This window comes from Malaclemys terrapin, chromosome 1 (assembly GCF_027887155.1).
Source record: "Malaclemys terrapin pileata isolate rMalTer1 chromosome 1, rMalTer1.hap1, whole genome shotgun sequence".
Lineage (NCBI taxonomy): Eukaryota > Metazoa > Chordata > Testudines > Emydidae > Malaclemys > Malaclemys terrapin.
Window position 1 is genome coordinate 149,505,981 of NC_071505.1, and position 6,288 is coordinate 149,512,268.

Genomic DNA, 6,288 nt, shown 5'->3' on the forward strand with positions numbered 1-6,288 from the left:
ACGGAAGTGCCAGCCAAGAGACTTCTCTCTTTACTCAAATGGCAGAGTCCTATGTGTCTGGGGAGGAAGGTCAAACTTGGACACAGCCTGGAGTCAGTCTGGTTGATGTTCAACGTACCTGTATATATGAAGATTTCTCACAATGATCCCTGCCCCTAGGTTTTTGGAATCTGTCACAGGCTTATCATATTTACAGCATAGAGCAGCTTCCCTGACCAGGAACACCGCCAGCTTTTCTGCCGCCCTAGGCGGCGGAAGGTCCCGCCCCAAAATGCCGCCCCCCACAGAGATGGCGGAAGGTCCCACCGCTGAAATACCGCCGCGGTCGCCACCCCCCAAATTGTAGTGCCCTAGGCAACCGCCTAGGTCGCCTAATGGGTTGCGCCAGCCCTGTCCCTGACACTAGGAACCATGAAAATAGAGGCAGTCACAAAAGAAATTCAAGCCCGAAAACGGAACAAGGGCTCTGAGTTCTCTAGTTACACCTGTAGGCATCTAGCTCTCCCTTGTCCTGTTCTCGGGTGCAGGGCCGGCTTTAGCAAGTGCGGGGCCCAATTCGCGGGGCTTGTACTCACCGGGCGGCACTCTGAGTCTTCGGTGGCCCTTCGGATTGCCGCGCTCTGGCTGGGGGAGGGGGGTCGCGGGGCTTGGGCTTTCCCTTTCCTTCATTTTCTCCATTTCTCTCTGTTTCATTCACTTCCTGTGGTGGGGTGGCTGCCCCACACAGGCAGGAGAAGGACTAAGGCAGCCTTGGAGAGACTGTGCAGAACCCAGCCAATCAAAAAGGGCTCATTGGGAGAGCCAATCAAGAGAAGGCTTGCTGGAGCAGCTCATATATAAAGGGCTGCTCAGCAGAGGAAGGGTAATCTTTCCCTGAAGGGCAAAGGGGAAGGAATACTGGAGATAGTGCAGCAACAGGGGAAACTCTTGGCTGACCATGGCCAGACTGAGGCCCTGAAGCAAGGGCAGGGAAGGTGCTAGGGCTATGGGGGAAGTGGCCTTGGGAAAGTAGGCAGTGGGATTAGGAGGCAGGGCAATAAGTGGCTGCCAGTTATAGGGTCCCTAGTAGCAGGCAGGCCTCGGTCCCTCCCTCCCCCTTTACCCCTACTTGCCACTGAGGAGAGTGGCCTAAATCCAAACTGCAGTTTGTCCCTGAAGCTAGGGGCTAGACTAGAGATTGTAGTTGGCTGCTGAGGCAAGCAGAAGGACTGAGGGCTGCCTGTCCCCTGAAAGGGGGGAGACAGTGGGCAGGGGCACAGCTGGAGGGCTGTGTCCTGAGGAGGACACCGTGGTCTGGGAGCAATGTGGGTCCAGATGGTGGAAACAGTGGAGGAAGTGAAGTAATGGTGAGTGAGACACCACTAGTAAAAGGTGTGTTGGTGGTCCAAGAGAGCTGTTTCCCAGCACAACCAGTAGAAGGTGCTGCAGCGGTGAGTTGGCATCATTACACTCCCCTTTCTCCAGTCTGTATGTTTCTCAGGACTAGAATTGTTCTCTGCCAGCTCCACACTGCCAGTCATTGTAGCTTGAATACCTGATTGTCCACTTCTCCCACAAGTGCTTGTGCAATTTCTTCTGCACTGCCCCTTTTGCATGGCATTCCCTCCAATGAAACCACCAACCTGTCCCCCTCTATATACCTCATTGCAACCCACTTATACCATGTTGCCTATGGGAGATTGCTAATGACCAAACTGAGGGCCATTGGGACCTACTGAGATCTAGTTGATGTATTTATTTACATCTTTAATTAAAAATGAACTCTAATTGGCTTGGAGTCATCAGTTTGTGCACACAGCTAGTCTGTGTGACTGTGTGTTCCCAGCATTGTTACCTTCCTCCTCCCATCGCCATTCCCTCCTTTTTTGTTGCTACACCTATTTGTAGTGTATTTTCTTAAATGAAATATATGGATCACAAGGCCAGATGGGATCATTATGATCATCTAGTCTGATCTTCTGCATAACACACTTCACCCAGCAGTTCCTGGCTGTAAGCTCTACAGGGAGAGGACTACCTCCTGCTATGTGTTTGCACAGCTCTTGTCTTGATTCAGAGAGGGACCTATGGATACTGCTGTAATATAAATTGTATTATTATTATTAATGGTCTCTCTAAGTTTCTCTTCCTTTTTTCCTTTCTGACTATCCCTCTCTCCCCCTCTTTTTCTAGTGCCTGCTGCAGTCCCTGTTTGTATTATGCACCCTAACAACATTAGCTAGATGGCTGATGGATGCTTTCAATATGCTGCTTGTAACCTTCATGAGCTGTTTTCCAATTACACATCTCTCTGCTTAATTTCATCCATCAATCTTCTGTTTTGTGCATGCGCGTGTACACACCCACGCCCTCTGGAGATAGGTTTGACTGTTTCTTGTATTATGTGTGACTGGAGCAGTAAGAAGCATCTGGCTGTAGCTCAAAGAATCTGGTGTGATCGGCTCCACAGCTGTTGACCATCACCAGCCTGTTTAACTCCCAGAAAACGTTTTGCTACTGAAATGCAATATTAGCAGTGGGCAACTCAGATTTTGGGAGCGGCCTAAGGCATCCCAGGCTGAAAAGTAACATCGGTTATGTCTACACTGCACACCACTTGCAGCAGTGTATACAGTATGCATAGCTACATGCTGCAGTGAAAAGCACACCATGTCCACACTGGTGTGTATCTACACACGTTGGTGAAAGGCTCTGGCAGGGGGAGGCAGCAGGGAAAGGCCCTGGGCAGCAGAAAAGACTCTACCAATGGCAAGTTGTTGGGACCTTTCCCTGATGCCTCCTTACTGCCAGAGTCTCCCCACTACTGAACTCTTTTCTTGAGGTGGGGAAAGACTCCAGCAGCGGGAAAGGGACACTACACTGATAAAAATAGCAGTATAAATGGGGGAGGCACTGCTTGGGCGTGTAGAGAGCCTGCAGTGTTCATGGCCAGGTACGTACCCACAGGCATGTCTTAATTCTACTTGCCTGAGCTGGGCCTTGCTGTCTACACTGCTGTTTAGGCCTGTGCTGGGGGGCTTGCAGTGTATGTACTCTCCATGCTGCCAAAACAAGTGTGCAGCATAGATAGCCTCATTGCTTCCTGAGATGATGTACAATGGTAGGCATCTCAGTGGAGGTTGGGATAGTCCTCAGGAGAACTGGATTAGTGGCAGCCTTGGAGGGACCCCCACTAAGGGGTGGCCATAGAGATGGCTTGAAAGCATACTCAGATGGCTAAGGCTAGGGAGAGCCGGGCTGGGGAGTGATATTTGGGAGGGCGGTGTTAGGGAGAGGCCTCAGCGGCCTGGAGTTTGTGAGGCAGCTGCATGCGTTCAGGAGCAGTGTTTAGGAGACCCAGGTCTGGGAGAGCCGCCTTGTTGATCTTCCTAATCCTCCTCCTTTCTAATGACTCTAAACTCGCAATAATCAGTGTAGGGCAGAGGCTGGGTTGGCAGGCAAGGTCGCAGGCTGGAAAAGAGGATGTGGAGACAGCACAACAAAGGAAAAGTGGGATCATACTAATGAGTAATAATAATACAGAGCATATTCCTAGCACTCTCCTGGCATTAATTAACCCTCCAACTCCCAGGAGTTCCATGTCATTCCCTCCATTCTACAGAGTGGGGCTGCAGTGCAGGGTTCTGTGTTCACCTGCATTTGGAGGGTGACACACTCCAGTTCACACATCACCTGCTCAGTCTCTGAAACACTCTTATCACTTGTGTTGGAGCAGGATCCATTCTCTGGCCCTCTCCCTGGAGGAGCAAGGGGCTGGGGAAGACATGGAGAAAAGAGAACCCCATGGGGGACAAGAATGAAGGGAAGACAGAGATAATAGTGGAGACAAACTGGGACAGAGAAGGGAATGGAGCAAAGGAGAGAACCACATCAGAAAGGGAATGGAGCAAAGGAGAGAACCACATCAGAAAGGAAAGAGTGACTTGAAAAGAGCCTGAGGAAATACGGGGGATTTGCAGTCTGCCTTGGCGCTTAGTAAATGTAGGCCCGGGCTCTCAGCCCCCAACACTGGCCCACTTAAGTCAATGGAAACGCTTTTGGGGAGGACACATACCACTGGCAGAAGGAGGGTAGTGTGGACATGAAAAATTGCAGCAATTAATGGGGTGGCTGTACTTGACTTAACATAGGTTGATTTAATTGTGTAGTGTAGACAAGAGCATAGACTGTCACCGTGAAGGGGGAGTGGGTTTCAAGGACCAGGGCTGTTTACCAATAATATCCAGCCACCTGATGTATAAATCTAGAGTCTGTTAATGCAAGTGCCCCCAATCAATCTCAGCTGATCAAGCCAAAATTTTCAAACATTCCTGGTAATTTTGGGTGCCTTCATTTTTGGCTGCATGTTTCTATCGTGTGTGTCTGAATGTAAGTACTTGAGCAGAGCTGTTGGCAGGGCAGCACGGGCTGGGCAGGTTCACGTTTTGTATGCACAGGAACTTTCTGCAGTATTGTGTTAGCCTGCATTCCGCAGCCTGTCTCTCTCCACTGGCTCTGGAGCACCTTGAGGACATCCATGCAGATTTCATGAATTCCCCAACTGCTGGCACTGGGGAGGCAATGCTGAAGGCAGAGCAGCAAGCCTTCATTATTGATGAGGCCAACCTCCCTTCAAACAAGGAATGCATAATTCATGGCAACTCTTGTATTTGTGGTGCTCAGCAACAGCTCTGTCTCTGCTTACTGAAATCGACAGGAAGTTTGTCCCCTCTAACCCATTCTTTTGCATCTCATCCCACAGAGTCCGCAGCCGAAGCGTCAACGTGTGCTGTTTAATACTGGTTACAGCTGAGGTGCTGCGGTATTTCCCTTGCCTAGACCATCTCCTGCCTGTTTCAGATGCACAAATAAAACAGGAACGGGGAAGCACGTAAGTGGATGACACAGGCTTGCTATGCAAGAAAGCTGCAGAACTTAATGTATATGACCATGGTAATGAGGCCCACTTATACAGGCTTCCTTCTCCCCAGTGGGACAATCCTCTTCCCGGATGCAGTGCTGAATGAATGGGAACCATCGTAGGACTGAAATGTTGGGTTAGCTCTAAACAAGCACTAAGGGTTCATTTCCAGGACGGGACGCCACAGCCTGTGGTGGGACAGGAAATGTGAGGAGAGATTTGGTTCTTTGACTGAGTAGCAGCATTTTCTTCCCTGCACTCTGCTGGATCTGGCTATCCGAGAAGCCAATGGCAGGGAAGGATGCTGCATGCCAGGGGATAGGATTTCATTAGAAAAATGGGGCAGGGACTGAGTGTACCTAACCCTTCCCAGCACGGGCAGTGTTCCTGCATTGTACAGCACCCCTAAGGAAAAGGGATGCTCTTGTGATGGAGAGAGGTGCTTTGGGTTTTAGTCCTTACTCTGCAAGTCACTCCTCATCTGTAGGAGGGGATAAATGATCTTGACCCAAGGGAAAGGGATATGAGGCTGACTTCACTGAAGAGCTTGGAGATCCTTGGATGGATGCAGTGCTAGAAAATGACAAAGCAGTAAATAATATGGGGGAGGAGGAGACAATAGTGGCTGGATCTAGAGCTAACAACACTTATGGGGACTGGATGCTCACATACATCTAAGCTGCAGCTTTCAGTGTGAGCACCCTTGGGGTAGGAATGGGGAACCCCTCCCTGGGAGGAAATCCTACACCTTCTGCTTCACTCTTCCTTTCCCCTCCTGCTTGGTTAATCTCTCTTTAACCCTATGGATCTGCAGTGTCGTCAGCCCAGAAAACTGGCTTTTCTTTTGGGAACTCACTTAATGTCATGTCCCTCACCTCACTGCTGGCTAGGGTGACCAGATGTCCCAATTTTATAGGGACAGTCCCGATTTTGGGGGCTTTTTCTTATATAGGCACTTATTACCCTCCACCCCCTGTCCCGATTTTTTTACACTTGCTATCTGGTCACCCTACTGCTGGCCTCCAGATCCTGCCCATCAGATTTGTAAACCGCTCTGCATGGCTCCTTTCCTGAGAGGAGACCTGTCCCACACATGCTGATCATCTCTAGGCATTCCTTTACACTGGGTCCTACTCACAAAAAATTTGGAGGCAGTGCTAATGAAATCTGCAGGCTAGTTCCTCTGGGGTCCAATGCTTTTGTGCTAACACATGCCATTACCTGCCATCTTAGGTAGAAAGGGAACAGCCAGGGGTTATGTTGGCTATGAGCAGGGATGAACACAACTGGTTCAGGTAAGTGCTGAATTGAACTCTAGTCCCAGACTCCCCCAGAACCTTCCTGGGGGATAGAAAGTTCTGTTAAGTTTTCATTTTTAGAGAGGCTCA